Genomic DNA, 18,711 nt, shown 5'->3' with positions numbered 1-18,711 from the left:
GTGGGCCATGCATATATAACGGGGTAGCACATACAAATGCATCAAGAAAAGCAGTAGCTTTTCTGATGCCATGAAGAAACAAAAGCTGCAGTATTTGGTGAAAAATTTATTTGTCAACAGCGTTCAGAAAAAGCTCGCGATTTGCTTTTTAATAAGCGTGGATATATGACTGCGCGTGTGCCACATATGGAAGATGGGCTTGAGGCTTGGTCTCCTTCTTTTGGCAGCCTGTCGATCACTTGATGTCTGCGACTGGTCGGATCTGCGGCAGGTTCCATCTTGGTCAGCTGTACGAAGACAAGTGTGTTAATGAAATATTTCCTTTTCGCCTAGACTTTTACATTGCAGGCAAATATAGGGTGAAAGGTAGAAAAAATAATGTCTGCTCACTGCCACCAACTGCACTATCACATCAATATATTTTATGCGCTTGACTTCATGCGACCCTACTGAAAACGCATTAGCGCAAAGCCGCAATAGGTAATCAGGATCCGTGAATCCGCGAGAAAGGCGCGATCACTTCGTTTTGCTGGAGTCATGATGTTGCAATTTGAAACCGTAGCGCAGTCAAACCTTATCCTCCCGAAGCGCGTTCTTGAATGCTAATGCTGCAATTTAATAATTCTAGCAAAACCAAGTGTCCGCGCTTGTCATAGAGCGCGTATGAGGGATTCCAATGCGGCTGAACAAACAGTTTCCGCGATATTTACATGAAACCTACAATAAGTTTATTCCGTAGAATACAGCTTAATTTTCTGAAACTAGATGGAACTTTTACAGCAAAAGCGACCGGATATTTAACGACAAGTCATCTGATTTATTTTCGTTATTTAACAACCGAGCATTATTTTAAAAATTCGGCTATTTAGACAGCCCAACTCTTAGAAGCTTATAGAACCCGTTGTAAATTTTTAAAGCTTGAAACAGGTTAGCTGAACACCTCATGAGCATGTAAGCACCAGGAAATAATCCGCACGATGAAAATACAACTGCTTGCCCAGAAAGCAAGCGCACAGAGCAAAATCAATGTGAAACGGCTCAGATCTGTGTGCATCACATATATAATTCCAAAATCCACAAAATGAACGCACTGGCTCACTTACCTTGCCAGCATACCGCATCACTCAATCATCAATTTTCACGTATATACATCATTACAGCAGCAAAAAAAAAAAAAAATAATAATAATAATAAACACGGCATAAACATTGTACTCAGTCCTGGCACGAGCTTGCTTGGCAGCAGCGATGATGCTTGTACAGCTTCTGATCGCTCCTATGGCGAGGGGTGCTGCAATATTTATATCAGTGATAGCATTTGACATTTAACTGGGTTGCATGCGTCCCATCGATGTGAGTCGGATAATCGAATTTTTCAAACAAAATCACCGCTAATACCTGTCCGGCAAGTGCACCGCCATAAAGAAGTGAAAGGCCAGCGTTTTAGTGTAGAGGAGACCAAGGACTTCGGGCTTCGGCGAAACGAGCTTCCACTGTCGCAGCCAGTTTCCAGATCAGCTGATATCGCCTCCCTGCACGATCAGCGCAAGGCGCGCATACCAATTACAAAATATGCATTTACAGTAACAAGATGCGCATAAGTCTCAAAACAATACATAATTAGTTGCAGTTCATTATCGTATAGAAGAAAATCAGCGCTAATTTGACTTACCTGATGGGTATACATGTCAGTGCATGCACTTCGATATGAAGTGAAAGACGGGCGTTTTGGGGCAGAGGAGATCGGACCTCGGACTGCAGCGAAAAGAGCTAATTCCACCGCCACAGCATCGTTTCCAAGTCGGCTCAGCACGTCTTCCTGCGCAATCAGAGCGAAATGCGCACACATCGATTATAAAAAAAAAAAAAAAAAATGCACGTAGTAACAAGATGCGCATATATATACGCGCTCCAGAAACAGTTGCAGTATATTGTCGTATCGAACAAAATATGTGCTAATTGGACTTACCTGATCGGTATAGTGAGTGTCCCTCCATGTTAAAAGGCGAGCATTTTGGGGCAGGAGATACCGAAGGACCCAGACTGCAAAATGAGCCAATTCTGCCACCGCAGCCAGCCGCAGCCTTGTTTCCAAACGGCTCAGCAAGTCTTCCTGCGCGATCAGCGCCCACACCAATTATATATATATATGAAGAAAGATGCAAGGGGTATATAACAAGACGAACATATGCTCCAAAACAATACATTATTATGTTCAGTATAATATCGAATCTAGCAAAAAGCTCCTCTGATCAAGACCGAAAGATCATGTACTTACGCATGTTTTGGTGAACTTCGGCACGAAGAATCTGTACAAGCGGCTGCAATCATCAGCTGCATATATGGGCTGTTCTTTTCAAACGCTGACTGCACCAGGAGGTTGAGACAGATTGAATTTGCGCGAAATAAAAGCGGACGATAAGATTAGGCAGTACGCATCGCGCCCACACGGAGGCTGGCCGTCGACTGAGTGACGCCGCGGCCGCGCATCTTAGCTCGCGCGGGATGTGTTTTCCCGCCATTTGGACATGTGACCTCAAGAAGGGAGGAGGGGGGGAGAGAAGCTGCAAAAAGCAGCGAGAATCTCCCTGTGTGCGGTGCATGCAATTCTTTTTTTTTTTTTTTTTTTCGCGCTATCTCTCTCTGCTTCGGCATTCCTGTCGCCCCCCGCGGTAGGGTGCCTCGATGCCTTTCGCCTCCCCGTGGTTCTTTCCGCTTTGCCGCAAGGAAAAGAGATGGGCCGATGGGGGGCAGCGGGTCCCGCGCAGCGAGAAGCAGTTTTCTTTCTTTTTCACGTACTCCCCCTCCCCCCCCCCCCCCCCCCTCCTCGTCGTTCAAGAAGCGTCGAGGTAGTTTCTTTTCTTTTTTCTACGGCTTCTGTAGAAACCCCGTCTTGATACCAGCGGCTGTAGTTCTTTGCATGAAAAAAATATGGCTTGGAGTGAATGTATGTAATGTTCTTTTAACCGAATATCTTCCACATAAACCAAGTGTGGGGCAGTAGAACACCTGCAGCTTCATTTAGCCAAAATAGCAAGACCTGGCTACGTATATAGTGTTCAGTAACTTTATCGGAACCGTCTTGGAAACTTTTCCAAGACGGTTAAGTTGCAGAACACTGTATATTATGAGTGCTTTTGCAGAGATTACATAGTCCATGCGGATTTATACTTCCCAAAGCAGTACGTGGGTTATTTAGAGTCCCTCGGGCTGTCATATTAATCGCAAACCACATTTCCGTTTTCGCGTTTGGTTTCCATCATAATGCGGCTTCTGCAGCTCGACTAAAGCCCGTGACTTCGAGCTCAAGCTGGTAAATAACGATTGAATCACATAGTAACTGCTGCAAGTTTCTGACAAAAATATATTTTGTCCATTTGTTCTAGGGATGCATGAAAATCAGTAGAAGGTCGCAGGGCGAAGTGCACCGGATCCGGATGAAAGCTCATAAAAGCTCACCGCCTCTTTTCTTGACCCCGTACGAAATGTAAACTCACGGAGGCTGCGAAACGAATTTAAGGGCGTTTAGGATTGATAGGTTTCGAGGGCACTGGCAAAAGTAATTGACGGTTAACATATAAACCTTAAAGGCACGTGATCTCTTCGGTTTACCGTGGGTTTGCTTAGAGTTATGTTATAGGTTAACTTTATGATGAGGTTGTTTAAATTCAGAGGTTACCATTTAACCATAAAAAAAAAATGGACAATTACATTCGTAGGTTCATAGCAGTTACCGCGCAAATCTTAGGCACTTAATACTAAGTATGCTTCAAACAGACAATCAGCGCCTACCAGTTCACAAATTCAAGCATAAGTTCATGACAACTCGCGATCAACCACAGAGTGTACCATACCCGCCGCGGCTCAATTAGCGCGCGGTTAAAGCGTTATTTCAAAATATGTATAAATAACAGTTAATTTCACCTCCTGTTGCGCAATGTATATTTCTATCAGCAGGCTCAAATGATATAGTGTCAATATATATCATGCACGCGGTATAACTCAATGTTGCATAAAAATAGCTGTTTCAATGATACGAATTTTCCACTTTTCTCCTGCTAAGCCGACTGCCTCATGGAATGTAGAGGGGAAACCTGCGGTATTGCAGGAGACTTTACTTTGATATGGACAATGTTATTTAATGATATATTATAGCAGCAGTGAATACGCGGCTGGGGAAAAGGGGATTCGAGGAACTTTATATATATTCTGGCATTTCATACCATATTTCTGCGTGTGAGGCTGACGTTGAAGAATTTAACAATGTAGACCGCCACTGGTGCAGGAACCGATCGATCCTCGTCATGTTGCGCGGGATTCTCAAAACGCAATCCCTTTGAATTTTCTCAAAAGAACCAAATGTTACTTTTTGCACAATGCTTGTGTTCGCAGGAAGTTACGTTCGACAGGCGAATCGTCCGGGCGATCGGCTCTTTGCGTGCCTTTCATTTTTATTTGAAAACTATCAGGACCACATTTGTGTTCTGGATAAACACAGTCGGCCTCGGCATATTGATATATAAGGAATAAAGCTTTCCTAATCCCCGTGTTTTAACTGAGGCGGGCAAATATTTGTCCCAAGCTGTTCCATTTATCCTCATGTCGGCAATATACCCGAGTTTCGTCTATCGAGAGTGCAGCATATATATGCGAAGCGTTACAGCTCATTTGGTCCAAAAGCCACCTCGCTAACCCGGTTTTCGCTTGAGTATCGTCGAGTTTTGTCTGAAATATTCGGAATGTGGTAGTAAATATGCAGATGCGGTCCAGGTTCCCACCGGGATCTGTGACAGATGCTGCGCCTTTACTTTCCTATAACCAATTTGCAATTAACTGCGGTTGTCCACCGAAATAGAGAGATAGAGAGAAGAATGAGAAGGCGTTGTATCCCGTCAAACGTTAAGGGGAAGCTTGAGCGTCCCCCTAATTTTTATTTCCTTCTTTCAATTATTATTAACTATTCCATCGTACCACTGTGTAAGGTCGTGGAACAATTTACTCTGTGCGACTGCAGACGTGCGTAAGTGCGTGCGTGCGTACGTGCATGAGTCACAATAGTCACACTAGGGATAGATATTAACTCAATAATCTCGGACATCTTGTTCATCCTAAAGTTATAGCTAATTAACGTATGCGCGATACTTCTGATAAAGCCTAGTGCACACAGGTGCCAACTTTCCCACATCTGTGTTCCTTGATTGTTTATTGATCCAGCCTCCCAATGATACGACCCTGCATGGCTTAGCACGTGTTTTCTTGTGTATTCCTCTTGCAAAGTCAATCTACTTTGATTATATTTTCACTATAGCTAGGTGGTGGCGCCTATTTGGGTTCCGCCTTGTCTTCATTATGCCCTTTGTTGTGCGCTATTGGGTATCCGAGTTAGTGGATCACATAGGTTACGTTGGGCGGCCTTAACTTTTATACTGGCTTGGAAGTAGAAGGCAGATGTTTGTAGTGCATGGTCAGGGGAAGCAGGCGCACGTGTTCGCATAGTTAGAGGAGATGTTCGTAGACGGAGCATGGATAGCCATAGCAGTATCTAATCTCTGCGAAGCGCTCTGCTATTCTGCGCCCCTACACATATGTGCCAAAGGTATGCGAAGTGGGAGACGCCTGTTGCACCCAATCTCCCGCATGCTGTAAGAGACTTTCGGTGGCGCACTGAGTGTGGCGTATTCGATCCCCACCAAATTAAACAGGCTTTACAGCTGGCATATTGATCTGCACTGTATCAACTTTGGTCAGGTCGAATCACACACACGTGTCCTTAAGGACTGTGTCGCAGCTTGGACATTCCGCTGCCTAGCGCCGTGAGCTTTTTCGTCGCACAGTGGAAGGCCGCGCGAAGCGTTCGAACAACGTGTAGTGAAGTCCGTGGGATTGATCATTTGGCAGAATAGGAACGCGGTCGATCGTATTCTTTCGGTGACCCCGTTGTCTACTGTTCCCCATGCTAGTGCGTCTCACCTAGATATAGCCATCTGTTAGCTCTTGGAGAGCAAAGCTTTATCCGGAGGTTGTTGACGCGGCACATCAAACTCAGGAAGGTCACTTGTACATCGAAGTGATTTGAACTCGGTTCTTGTCTTGAAAGACGCAAGCCTGCGGCTCACGCGTATATGTGTGAGCACAAAGGATCGAGCAATCGACTGTCTGGAAATTTGTTAGGTGGTCAGAGCTCCCGAGGGAGTCCTGTTGCAGCTGCGCATTATTGATATACAACGTGTGACCAGAAACTCACTGCATTATATATTTCTTGCCGCTACCTTATATGTTCGGTACTGTTTGCTGTTTTACTGAAACATTATTTATTGTCCCAGTGTGCTTTGCTATTTCCATGTTTATCAATAAGATTTCTTTGGTTCCCTGCTAAGTAAATGGTTGAAGTTCACGCCTATGACGTCATGATCGTTTCTACTCTCTTATCCCGGTACTTTTCAAGCAGAAGTCTTAAGTTTCTGGACCTATGCAGCATTCCTTCCACATGCAGGGCTATTCTACAAGCGATCTCTCGGCTTAGTACGTACGACAGATAATTCGCTTTAATCCCTTCCGATACATGTTCACGCCTTAAAACTAAAAGTTCTCCATATTATTAGTCTGAAGCCACAACAAAAACCCGAAATTGCGGCAGCTGCTTCAGGAAAGAATTCTTTTCAATTAGCTTCTTTTATTGCGCGTACCTCGTGTAGCTCTCAATAAATATTATTAATTTTCAATCACTCTGTATAACATAGGGGTCTCAAACTCATATTGATATGCAGGATGCGTTGAGAAAATATGTCTCTCGCGGACCAGGAGTGGACAGTAACAAGCAAGAAAATATAGAAGCCATAATTCAAAACAATCTGTAAAACAAAAGCGAAATACTAATAAAATAAATAAAAATCAACTGTATCGTTCCTATGAAACCACACTCCCATTATTGAGCAAAAAGAAAAAAGGAAAAAAGGAAAAAACAAACAAACAGAAAAACAGAAAAAGCGGAGCATCTTCGATCTTTTTTTTGTCCAAACGCGCCGGAGGAGCGCGTTACTTCAGGATGGCTTGGCGGAGTTACTGAAAGGATACAGCGGTTGAAAACTATTACAGTCACTTGTCCTGACAATATATAAATGCGAATGAAAAAGAGGTCTGGTTGTCCAGCGCCTAGTTATTGAAGGTAACAAAGTTGACTGTCTTGTAATTTTAACTAATAACGCGCAACTTTGGAAAACGCGCTTGCATTTCCAACATTTCGTTCGCACGTACAGCGTCCTCGCGCGCTCGAGATCGTCTCTTGGTCGCGCTCTACACTTCTGCAACGAACTTGAAAGCACGCACGCACCCACGAGCACAAGCTGCCGAGTCTTCCAAGAACTGTTGACAAGAAGCGGGGGAGGAGAGGGGGTTAGTTTCCGGTGTAGAATCGGACCGCTCGCTGCGAAAATGCGCCCCTCCGACTTCCGAAAAAAAAAAAAAAAAATGAAAAGAGCCGCCCGTCCCACCCCGGCAGGTCGTAAAAGAGGATGAATGGGCCACACGCAAAGAAACAAAACCAAATGACAAGGACGCTGGCCTGTTTTCTCGCGGCTCTTAGCTTTACCAGACTGTTTTGAGAAAAACAGTATGCGATTAATAACCTGGACAATAATCATTTTCCTTCGTTTTTTTTTCTTCATGTATTTGATCGTAAGACAACTTTGTTCGAAAAGAGCTCCTTCAAAAATAGTATACAAATACCACAAAACTGCATGCTCTCTTCAAAGTCGGCGTGTATACATTTCTTCTCTCGCCCAGTCAGGAACGCTCGCCACCAACTTTCGAGCTGCGGGGGTGACACAGTTGCTCCGCCCTTCCCATTTTCCCCCTCTTTTCCGCCCTTCCTTCGAAACGTCCGAGCGTGAGGTCGGTTTTGTTTCGTCCGAGTCTCCCTCCGTGTACGCATTTCTCTTCTCCTGCTGCGAAGTAGTGTTTTTAGAATTTGTCTCTGCTTGCCTGCTGGAGCGTTCGCCGCGGCCAAGGCTTGCCAGTGCCCTACGCATAATTTCTGCCCCCCGTGTGCTTTTTCTCTTCTGTCCGCTTCTTTTATTTTACACAATAGCCTTCTCCTCCCTTACAATGCGAAGTTGCGTCTACTCAAGTGCCCAGCTGCCATATAGCGAATTTCAGTGAGTGATACGGGCTAAATGGGGTGTACGGGAGCTTGTGCGCCAAAAATATAACTGATGTTACATCACCTACAGCTGCGCTTCGTAATAAGCAAACAGTATAATGTATAATGACATGATCTACACATGAAATCGCGGTCACCTTGTGGCGTGCTGTTTATCAGAACTCGGTAAATAATTTTACTAACAGCTATAAGGTTCACTAAAAATGTGAGCGACAAGTTAAACAAACAATAGCATTAATTAATGTAACAAAACATTTACAATAAATAGCATGTATCATTTTGTTCCATACTAAGCGCAAATTACATAACATCGCGAAAAACCAAAGCCGAGTAACAGGCAAATTTAAAAAAAAAAGTAGCAGTCATGCTCTTCATAACCTTTTTTCAATGTACCGCCTCAACAGTCGGGCCGACGCATTGCCGCACTCTTGCCATTAACCTGGCGCCGTGCCCGGCATTTAGTCCGGCCAAAAAGTCGGGCCAAAGCCCGCTGCGAACTACTTGCCGAAATGGCTAGCGGCTACCTCCGGGCCGACCGCTTGCCGTGCTTTACTAGCCGACTAAGTAGGCTCCCGACCATTTTCCGAACGTCGGCCACACGTAAATGGTCGGCCAAGGATGCTTGGGAAGCGCACAGTTCGGGCTCATCGGCGCCCGGACTGCAGTCCGTGCACCCTGCATCCATGTGTAAACAACTCGCGATCGCCGCTCTCGCACTGCTCTTAAATTTTTGGAGTGCCAAAGCGGGCTCTGTTCGTCAGAATGGTTGGAAACAGCTCAGAACATGTTAATGAACACTCGGTGCCTCATAACAACGACAGCGCTTAGCTGGATGTGTAGTCAGAGGTGTTAAAACAGTACATAAGCCTCTCGAAACGACTGTTTCTCGCCATCGGCCATACCATGCTGAATACGCCGGTTCTCGTCCGATCACCGAAGCTAAGCAGCATTGGGCTCGGTCAGTACTTGGGAGGGAGACCACCTGGGAACACCGAGTGCTGATGGCACTTCTTTTGTTTTTGTTTTCTCCCAGCCCGTAGCTGGCTTCATTTTTTTTCTCCCTGTCACTTTGGCGTCGCAAATTCCACTGGCTGCTGATCAGCACGAGCAGGCCGGGTCACGTTTGTGTGTCAATTCAATCATCACTTTGCGCGCATGCACGGAGAGATGCGACGCGCATATGTATACGGTGCAGAATTACTCGAGGCGATCGCGTGCGTGGCTTCTCGGTGTCAGTTTGACGCGTACGTGCCTCATTCACCAGTTTGCAGTGCAATTTTCACAGTTTTTGAGACCATTTGGCGTGGCCACAAGCGCACAGTTCGGGCTCATCGGCGCCCGGACTGCAGTCCGTGCACCCTGCATCCATGTGTAAACAACTCGCGATCGCCGCTCTCGCACTGCTCTTCAATTTTTGTAGTGCCAACGCGCGCTCGGTTCGTCAGAATGGTTGGAAACAGCTCAGAACATGTAAATGAACACTCGGTGCCTCATAACAAAGACAGCGCTTAGCTGCATGTGTAGTCAGAGGCGTTAAAACAGTACATAAGCCTCTCGAAACGACTGTTTCTCGCCATCGGCCATACCATGCTGAATACGCCGGTTCTCGTCCGATCACCGAAGCTAAGCAGCATTGGGCTCGGTCAGTACTTGGGAGGGAGACCACCTGGGAACACCGAGTGCTGATGGCACTTCTTTTGTTTTTGTTTTCTCCCAGCCCGCAGCTGGCTTCTTCATTTTTTTTCTCCCTGTCACTTTGGCGTCGCAAATTCCACTGGCTGCTGATGAGCCGAGCAGGCCGGGTCACGTTTATTTGTGTGTCGATTCAATCATCACTTTGCGCGCATGCACGCAGAGATGCGACGCGCATATGTATACGGTGCAGAATTACTCGAGGCGATCGCGTGCGTGGCTTCTCGGTGTGAGTTTGACGCGTACGTGCCTCATTCACCAGTTTGCAGTGCAATTTTCACAGTTTTTGAGACCATTTGGCGTGGCTACAAGCGCACAGTTCGGGCTCATCGGCGCACGGACTGCAGTCTGTGCACCATGCATCCATGTGTAAACAACTCGCGATCGTTGCTCTCGCACTGCTCTTCATTTTTTGGAGTGTCAAAGCGCGCTCGGTTCGCCAGAATGGCTGGAAACAGCTCAGAACATGTAAATGAACACTCGGTGCCTCATAACAAAGAGAGCGCTTAGCTGCATGTGTAGTCAGAGGCGTTAAAACAGTACATAAGTCTCTCGAAACGACTGTTTCTCGCCATCGGCCATACCATGCTGAATACGCCGGTTCTCGTCCGATCACCGAAGCTAAGCAGCATTGGGCTCGGTCAGTACTTGGGAGGGAGACCACCTGGGAACACCGAGTGCTGATGGCACTTCTTTTGTTTTTGTTTTCTCCCAGCCCGCAGCTGGCTTCTTCATTTTTTTTTTCTCCCTGTCACTTTGGCGTCGCAAATTCCACTGGCTGCTGATGAGCCGAGCAGGCCAGGTCACGTTTATTTGTGTGTCGATTCAATCATCACTTTGCGCGCATGCACGGAGAGATGCGACGCGCATATGTATACGGTGCAGAATTACTCGAGGCGATCGCGTGCGTGGCTTCTCGGTGTCAGTTTGACGCGTACGTGCCTCATTCACCAGTTTGCAGTGCAATTTTCACAGTTTTTGAGACCATTTGGCGTGGCCACAAGCGCACAGTTCGGGCTCATCGGCGCCCGGACTGCAGTCCGTGCACCCTGCATCCATGTGTAAACAACTCGCGATCGCCGCTCTCGCACTGCTCTTCAATTTTTGTAGTGCCAACGCGTGCTCGGTTCGTCAGAATGGTTGGAAACAGCTCAGAACATGTAAATGAACACTCGGTGCCTCATAACAAAGACAGCGCTTAGCTGCATGTGTAGTCAGAGGCGTTAAAACAGTACATAAGCCTCTCGAAACGACTGTTTCTCGCCATCGGCCATACCATGCTGAATACGCCGGTTCTCGTCCGATCACCGAAGCTAAGCAGCATTGGGCTCGGTCAGTACTTGGGAGGGAGACCACCTGGGAACACCGAGTGCTGATGGCACTTCTTTTGTTTTTGTTTTCTCCCAGCCCGCAGCTGGCTTCTTCATTTTTTTTTCTCCCTGTCACTTTGGCGTCGCAAATTCCACTGGCTGCTGATGAGCCGAGCAGGCCGGGTCACGTTTGTGTGTCAATTCAATCATCACTTTGCGCGCATGCACGGAGAGATGCGACGCGCATATGTATACGGTGCAGAATTACTCGAGGCGATCGCGTGCGTGGCTTTTCGGTGTCAGTTTGACGCGTACGTGCCTCATTCACCAGTTTGCAGAAGCAATTTTCACAGTTTTTGAGACCATTTGGCGTGGCCACAAGCGCACAGTTCGGGCTCATCGGCGCCCGGACTGCAGTCCGTGCACCCTGCATCCATGTGTAAACAACTCGCGATCGCCGCTCTCGCACTGCTCTTCAATTTTTGGAGTGCCAAAGCGCGCTCTGTTCGTCAGAATGGTTGGAAACAGCTCAGAACATGTAAATGAACACTCGGTGCCTCATAACAACGACAGCGCTTAGCTGGATGTGTAGTCAGAGGTGTTGAAACAGTACATAAGCCTCTCGAAACGACTGTTTCTCGCCATCGGCCATACCATGCTGAATACGCCGGTTCTCGTCCGATCACCGAAGCTAAGCAGCATTGGGCTCGGTCAGTACTTGGGAGGGAGACCACCTGGGAACACCGAGTGCTGATGGCACTTCTTTTGTTTTTGTTTTCTCCCAGCCCGTAGCTGGCTTCATTTTTTTTCTCCCTGTCACTTTGGCGTCGCAAATTCCACTGGCTGCTGATCAGCACGAGCAGGCCGGGTCACGTTTGTGTGTCAATTCAATCATCACTTTGCGCGCATGCACGGAGATGCGACGCGCATATGTATACGGTGCAGAATTACTCGAGACGATCGCGTGCGTGGCTTCTCGGTGTCAGTTTGACGCGTACGTGCCTCATTCACCAGTTTGCAGTGCAATTTTCACAGTTTTTGAGACCATTTGGCGTTACCACAAGCGCACAGTTCGGGCTCATCGGCGCCCGGACTGCAGTCCGTGCACCCTGCATCCATGTGTAAACAACTCGCGATCGCCGCTCTCGCACTGCTCTTCAATTTTTGTAGTGCCAACGCGCGCTCGGTTCGTCAGAATGGTTGGAAACAGCTCAGAACATGTAAATGAACACTCGGTGCCTCATAACAAAGACAGCGCTTAGCTGCATGTGTAGTCAGAGGCGTTAAAACAGTACATAAGCCTCTCGAAACGACTGTTTCTCGCCATCGGCCATCTTCTGGGACGAAGTAAGGGGATTTTTCGCCACTGATTTCGAAGTGACATGGCCAGGGCTCTTGTGTCTCGACGCGTCTTGTGATCGACCAGAACTTCGAGACATTGTGATAGTGCTTGCGTTGCATGCCCTCTGGCGTGCGCGCGTGGATGTGGTGGAGTGCGTGCGTTGGCCGAAACCAGCGTGGCGGCACCTATTGGACAAAACAGAGTGGACAGTGAGTCCACTGGAGTCCTCTGGCACCGACGAAAACCTGCAGGAGGAACTACAGCGAGGCTGCCGCGCTGTGATGGTCTTCAAGACACGCCAGTACGAACGGTTTGGGTGCCGCTGATGCTTCACGCTGCGTTGCACAGGTGGCGTTTTTTTTTTTTTTTTTTTTTGTGGGTTTTTCTCTCTACTTTTCTGGTTTCCCCCTTTGTCCTTTAGTGGCGGCTCATTGTAGGCTTATATGTTACACTTTTTCTGACCCTTTCTTGCCAGACCTCTGGACATAATTTTTTATTGTCCTTAATGTCCCCTCACGCTTCCTATGGCCGACGTTGACACTAGAAGCAATCAATGCACTCGGCTATTGGCTGAGTTGCTGCCTTGTACATATATGTGTAAATAAAGGTTTTTGTTACTGAAAAAAAAAAAAATCGGCCATACCATGCTGAATACGCCGGTTCTCGTCCGATCACCGAAGCTAAGCAGCATTGGGCTCGGTCAGTACTTGGGAGGGAGACCACCTGGGAACACCGAGTGCTGATGGCACTTCTTTTGTTTTTGTTTTCTCCCAGCCCGCAGCTGGCTTCTTCATTTTTTTTCTCCCTGTCACTTTGGCGTCGCAAATTCCACTGGCTGCTGATGAGCCGAGCAGGCCGGGTCACGTTTATTTGTGTGTCGATTCAATCATCACTTTGCGCGCATGCACGCAGAGATGCGACGCGCATATGTATACGGTGCAGAATTACTCGAGGCGATCGCGTGCGTGGCTTCTCGGTGTGAGCTTGACGCGTACGTGCCTCATTCACCAGTTTGCAGTGCAATTTTCACAGTTTTTGAGACCATTTGGCGTGGCTACAAGCGCACAGTTCGGGCTCATCGGCGCACGGACTGCAGTCTGTGCACCATGCATCCATGTGTAAACAACTCGCGATCGTTGCTCTCGCACTGCTCTTCATTTTTTGGAGTGCCAAAGCGCGCTCGGTTCGCCAGAATGGCTGGAAACAGCTCAGAACATGTAAATGAACACTCGGCGCCTCATAACAAAGAGAGCGCTTAGCTGCATGTGTAGTCAGAGGCGTTAAAACAGTACATAAGTCTCTCGAAACGACTGTTTCTCGCCATCGGCCATACCATGCTGAATACGCCGGTTCTCGTCCGATCACCGAAGCTAAGCAGCATTGGGCTCGGTCAGTACTTGGGAGGGAGACCACCTGGGAACACCGAGTGCTGATGGCACTTCTTTTGTTTTTGTTTTCTCCCAGCCCGCAGCTGGCTTCTTCATTTTTTTTTTTTTCTCCCTGTCACTTTGGCGTCGCAAATTCCACTGGCTGCTGATGAGCCGAGCAGGCCAGGTCACGTTTATTTGTGTGTCGATTCAATCATCACTTTGCGCGCATGCACGGAGAGATGCGACGCGCATATGTATACGGTGCACAATTACTCGAGGCGATCGCGTGCGTGGCTTCTCGGTGTCAGTTTGACGCGTACGTGCCCCATTCACCAGTTTGCAGTGCAATTTTCACAGTTTTTGAGACCATTTGGCGTGGCCAAGAGCGCACAGTTCGGCCTCATCGGCGCACGGACTGCAGTCCGTGCACCATGCATCCATGTGTAAACAACTCGCGATCGTTGCTCTCGCACTGCTCTTCATTTTTTGGAGTGCCAAAGCGCGCTCGGTTCGCCAGAATGGTTGGAAACAGCTCAGAACATGTAAATGAACACTCGGTGCCTCATAACAAAGACAGCGCTTAGCTGGATGTGTAGTCAGAGGTGTTAAAACAGTACATAAGCCTCTCGAAACGACTGTTTCTCGCCATCGGCCATACCATGCTGAATACGCCGGTTCTCGTCCGATCACCGAAGCTAAGCAGCATTGGGCTCGGTCAGTACTTGGGAGGGAGACCACCTGGGAACACCGAGTGCTGATGGCACTTCTTTTGTTTTTGTTTTCTCCCAGCCCGCAGCTGGCTTCTTCATTTTTTTTTCTCCCTGTCACTTTGGCGTCGCAAATTCCACTGGCTGCTGATGAGCCGAGCAGGCCGGGTCACGTTTATTTGTGTCTCGATTCAATCATCACTTTGCGCGCATGCACGGAGAGATGCGACGCGCATTTGTATACGGTGCAGAATTACTCGAGGCGATCGCGTGCGTGGCTTCTCGGTGTCAGTTTGACGCGTACGTGCCTCATTCACCAGTTTGCAGTGCAATTTTCACAGTTTTTGAGACCATTTGGCGTGGCCACAAGCGCACAGTTCGGGCTCATCGGCGCCCGGACTGCAGTCCGTGCACCCTGCATCCATGTGTAAACAACTCGCGATCGCCGCTCTCGCACTGCTCTTCAATTTTTGTAGTGCCAACGCGTGCTCGGTTCGTCAGAATGGTTGGAAACAGCTCAGAACATGTAAATGAACACTCGGTGCCTCATAACAAAGACAGCGCTTAGCTGCATGTGTAGTCAGAGGCGTTAAAACAGTACATAAGCCTCTCGAAACGACTGTTTCTTGCCATCGGCCATACCATGCTGAATACGCCGGTTCTCGTCCGATCACCGAAGCTAAGCAGCATTGGGCTCGGTCAGTACTTGGGAGGGAGACCACCTGGGAACACCGAGTGCTGATGGCACTTCTTTTGTTTTTGTTTTCTCCCAGCCCGCAGCTGGCTTCTTCATTTTTTTTTTCTCCCTGTCACTTTGGCGTCGCAAATTCCACTGGCTGCTGATGAGCCGAGCAGGCCGGGTCACGTTTGTGTGTCAATTCAATCATCACTTTGCGCGCATGCACGGAGAGATGCGACGCGCATATGTATACGGTGCAGAATTACTCGAGGCGATCGCGTGCGTGGCTTCTCGGTGTCAGTTTGACGCGTACGTGCCTCATTCACCAGTTTGCAGTGCAATTTTCACAGTTTTTGAGACCATTTGGCGTGGCCACAAGCGCACAGTTCGGGCTCATCGGCGCCCGGACTGCAGTCCGTGCACCCTGCATCCATGTGTAAACAACTCGCGATCGCCGCTCTCGCACTGCTCTTCAATTTTTGTAGTGCCAACGCGCGCTCGGTTCGTCAGAATGGTTGGAAACAGCTCAGAACATGTAAATGAACACTCGGTGCCTCATAACAAAGACAGCGCTTAGCTGCATGTGTAGTCAGAGGCGTTAAAACAGTACATAAGCCTCTCGAAACGACTGTTTCTCGCCATCGGCCATACCATGCTGAATACGCCGGTTCTCGTCCGATCACCGAAGCTAAGCAGCATTGGGCTCGGTCAGTACTTGGGAGGGAGACCACCTGGGAACACCGAGTGCTGATGGCACTTCTTTTGTTTTTGTTTTCTCCCAGCCCGCAGCTGGCTTCTTCATTTTTTTTTCTCCCTGTCACTTTGGCGTCGCAAATTCCACTGGCTGCTGATGAGCCGAGCAGGCCGGGTCACGTTTATTTGTGTGTCGATTCAATCATCACTTTGCGCGCATGCACGGAGAGATGCGACGCGCATATGTATACGGTGCAGAATTACTCGAGGCGATCGCGTGCGTGGCTTCTCGGTGTCAGTTTGACGCGTACGTGCCTCATTCACCAGTTTGCAGTGCAATTTTCACAGTTTTTGAGACCATTTGGCGTGGCCACAAGCGCACAGTTCGGGCTCATCGGCGCCCGGACTGCAGTCCGTGCACCCTGCATCCATGTGTAAACAACTCGCGATCGCCGCTCTCGCACTGCTCTTCAATTTTTGTAGTGCCAACGCGCGCTCGGTTCGTCAGAATGGTTGGAAACAGTTCAGAACATGTAAATGAGCACTCGGTGCCTCATAACAAAGACAGCGCTTAGCTGCATGTGTAGTCAGAGGCGTTAAAACAGTGCCTAAGCCTCTCGAAACGACTGTTTCTCGCCATCGGCCATACCATGCTGAATACGCCGGTTCTCGTCCGATCACCGAAGCTAAGCAGCATTGGGCTCGGTCAGTACTTGGGAGGGAGACCACCTGGGAACACCGAGTGCTGATGGCACTACTTTTGTTTTTGTTTTCTCCCAGCCCGTAGCTGGCTTCATTTTTTTTCTCCCTGTCACTTTGGCGTCGCAAATTCCACTGGCTGCTGATGAGCCGAGCAGGCCGGGTCACGTTTGTGTGTCAATTCAATCATCACTTTGCGCGCATGCACGGAGAGATGCGACGCGCATATGTATACGGTGCAGAATTACTCGAGGCGATCGCGTGCGTGGCTTCTCGGTGTCAGTTTGACGCGTACGTGCCTCATTCACCAGTTTGCAGTGCAATTTTCACAGTTTTTGAGACCATTTGGCGTGGCCACAAGCGCACAGTTCGGGCTCATCGGCGCCCGGACTGCAGTCCGTGCACCCTGCATCCATGTGTAAACAACTCGCGATCGCCGCTCTCGCACTGCTCTTCAATTTTTGTAGTGCGAACGCGCGCTCGGTTCGTCAGAATGGTTGGAAACAGCTCAGAACATGTAAATGAACACTCGGTGCCTCATAACAAAGACAGCGCTTAGCTGCATGTGTAGTCAGAGGCGTTAAAACAGTACATAAGCCTCTCGAAACGACTGTTCCTCGCCATCGGCCATACCATGCTGAATACGCCGGTTCTCGTCCGATCACCGAAGCTAAGCAGCATTGGGCTCGGTCAGTACTTGGGAGGGAGACCACCTGGGAACACCGAGTGCTGATGGCACTTCTTTTGTTTTTGTTTTCTCCCAGCCCGCAGCTGGCTTCTTCATTTTTTTTCTCCCTGTCACTTTGGCGTCGCAAATTCCACTGGCTGCTGATGAGCCGAGCAGGCCGGGTCACGTTTATTTGTGTGTCGATTCAATCATCACTTTGCGCGCATGCACGCAGAGATGCGACACGCATATGTATACGGTGCAGAATTACTCGAGGCGATCGCGTGCGTGGCTTCTCGGTGTCAGTTTGACGCGTACGTGCCCCATTCACCAGTTTGCAGTGCAATTTTCACAGTTTTTGAGACCATTTGGCGTGGCCACAAGCGCACAGTTCGGAATCATCGGCGCCCGGACTGCAGTCCGTGCACCGTGCATCCATGTGTAAACAACTCGCGTTCGCCGCTCTCGCACTGCTCTTCAATTTTTGGAGTGCCAAAGCGCGCTCGGTTCGTCAGAATGGTTGGAAACAGCTCAGAACATGTAAATGAACACTCGGTGCCTCATAACAAAGACAGCGCTTAGCTACATGTGTAGTCAGAGGCGTTAAAACAGTACATAAGCCTCTCGAAACGACTGTTTCTCGCCATCGGCCATACCATGCTTTTACAGCACTGACTTGTATATCTGCATTGTTAAACTGCATTCTGGTTTTCCACAAGCTATAGAGGCCCAGGAACATTATTGTGTCAATGTTCCTGGGCCTGTATTAGGAAAAGGTAAAAATCGTATGCCATATGCATCAAGAGGTAGCTCTTTTTTTAAGTTCTCTGAAGCACATCCCACAAAAAATGGCATCCCCAGTCCGAAAACACGTGTTCTATTGTCTCAGGTCTGTTACACAAGAAACAGTATGTTGACCAAGGGACGAAAAGGCCTTTAGCGTGCATCCGTGTTTTGACTGACAATGTGCTAGTGTGCAGTTTAAAGAAAAATGATTTGACTGGTGGTGATATTGGCATTTTTTCAACTCTCTTGAGGACATCATCTCCTGGGCGTGGACAGTGCGACAAACGGTATATCGGTACAGGAAGCATTGTGTCCACTAGGTCAGCATACTATTTTTTCTGCTTAACATTGCACAAATATTCCATGGAAAAGCGCACGTGCAGCAATCTGTACGCGAGCACCCCTTCTCGCTAGCACCCTCTTACTGTACCACCTATATTTAGACACGAACTGACAAGAAAGTGAGGAAGGAGTCGACCAAGCCGAACTTGGATTACTATTCTGAGGAAGACATCATTTTGGTCACGAAGGTGCATGAAACGCGAGACAACTTGCCGCAAAAACAAATGCGCCAGACAAAGCCCTCCTTTTCGTACGGAGAGAAAGAAA

General features: G+C 48.3%; 1 long non-coding RNA gene, 11 other non-coding genes and 1 pseudogene across 12 annotated transcripts; 12 read left to right on the top strand and 1 right to left on the bottom strand.

The window, feature by feature from the left end:
• Nucleotides 1-93: 93 nt before the first annotated feature.
• On the bottom strand, nucleotides 94-2,806 carry LOC146192679 (uncharacterized). Its single transcript, XR_014706776.1, has 5 exons — nucleotides 2,278-2,806; nucleotides 1,969-2,112; nucleotides 1,672-1,818; nucleotides 1,398-1,531; nucleotides 94-287 (listed from the first exon to the last, which is right to left on the bottom strand). It is a non-coding gene; the product is annotated as an uncharacterized LOC146192679 (long non-coding RNA).
• A 6,239-nt stretch (nucleotides 2,807-9,045) lies between these two features.
• Nucleotides 9,046-9,164, top strand: LOC146192678 (5S ribosomal RNA). Its single transcript, XR_014707020.1, has one exon. It is a non-coding gene; the product is annotated as a 5S ribosomal RNA (ribosomal RNA).
• A 565-nt stretch (nucleotides 9,165-9,729) lies between these two features.
• Nucleotides 9,730-9,848, top strand: LOC146192677 (5S ribosomal RNA). The gene has a single exon (XR_014707008.1). It is a non-coding gene; the product is annotated as a 5S ribosomal RNA (ribosomal RNA).
• A 571-nt stretch (nucleotides 9,849-10,419) lies between these two features.
• LOC146192676 (5S ribosomal RNA) lies at nucleotides 10,420-10,538 on the top strand. The gene has a single exon (XR_014706997.1). It is a non-coding gene; the product is annotated as a 5S ribosomal RNA (ribosomal RNA).
• A 573-nt stretch (nucleotides 10,539-11,111) lies between these two features.
• LOC146192675 (5S ribosomal RNA) lies at nucleotides 11,112-11,230 on the top strand. The gene has a single exon (XR_014706986.1). It is a non-coding gene; the product is annotated as a 5S ribosomal RNA (ribosomal RNA).
• A 569-nt stretch (nucleotides 11,231-11,799) lies between these two features.
• On the top strand, nucleotides 11,800-11,918 carry LOC146192674 (5S ribosomal RNA). The gene has a single exon (XR_014706975.1). It is a non-coding gene; the product is annotated as a 5S ribosomal RNA (ribosomal RNA).
• Nucleotides 11,919-13,130: 1,212 nt separating this feature from the next.
• Nucleotides 13,131-13,249, top strand: LOC146192673 (5S ribosomal RNA; annotated as a pseudogene).
• Nucleotides 13,250-13,820: 571 nt separating this feature from the next.
• LOC146192672 (5S ribosomal RNA) lies at nucleotides 13,821-13,939 on the top strand. The gene has a single exon (XR_014706964.1). It is a non-coding gene; the product is annotated as a 5S ribosomal RNA (ribosomal RNA).
• A 576-nt stretch (nucleotides 13,940-14,515) lies between these two features.
• On the top strand, nucleotides 14,516-14,634 carry LOC146192671 (5S ribosomal RNA). The gene has a single exon (XR_014706953.1). It is a non-coding gene; the product is annotated as a 5S ribosomal RNA (ribosomal RNA).
• A 572-nt stretch (nucleotides 14,635-15,206) lies between these two features.
• On the top strand, nucleotides 15,207-15,325 carry LOC146192670 (5S ribosomal RNA). Its single transcript, XR_014706942.1, has one exon. It is a non-coding gene; the product is annotated as a 5S ribosomal RNA (ribosomal RNA).
• A 569-nt stretch (nucleotides 15,326-15,894) lies between these two features.
• On the top strand, nucleotides 15,895-16,013 carry LOC146192669 (5S ribosomal RNA). Its single transcript, XR_014706931.1, has one exon. It is a non-coding gene; the product is annotated as a 5S ribosomal RNA (ribosomal RNA).
• Nucleotides 16,014-16,585: 572 nt separating this feature from the next.
• On the top strand, nucleotides 16,586-16,704 carry LOC146192668 (5S ribosomal RNA). Its single transcript, XR_014706920.1, has one exon. It is a non-coding gene; the product is annotated as a 5S ribosomal RNA (ribosomal RNA).
• A 564-nt stretch (nucleotides 16,705-17,268) lies between these two features.
• Nucleotides 17,269-17,387, top strand: LOC146192667 (5S ribosomal RNA). The gene has a single exon (XR_014707125.1). It is a non-coding gene; the product is annotated as a 5S ribosomal RNA (ribosomal RNA).
• Nucleotides 17,388-18,711: the final 1,324 nt, after the last annotated feature.

This window comes from Amblyomma maculatum, chromosome 4, assembly GCF_055883805.1.
Source record: "Amblyomma maculatum isolate TAMU_Amacu chromosome 4, ASM5588380v1, whole genome shotgun sequence".
NCBI classification, from domain to species: domain Eukaryota; kingdom Metazoa; phylum Arthropoda; class Arachnida; order Ixodida; family Ixodidae; genus Amblyomma; species Amblyomma maculatum.
This window is presented reverse-complemented; position numbering and strand designations above follow the sequence as displayed.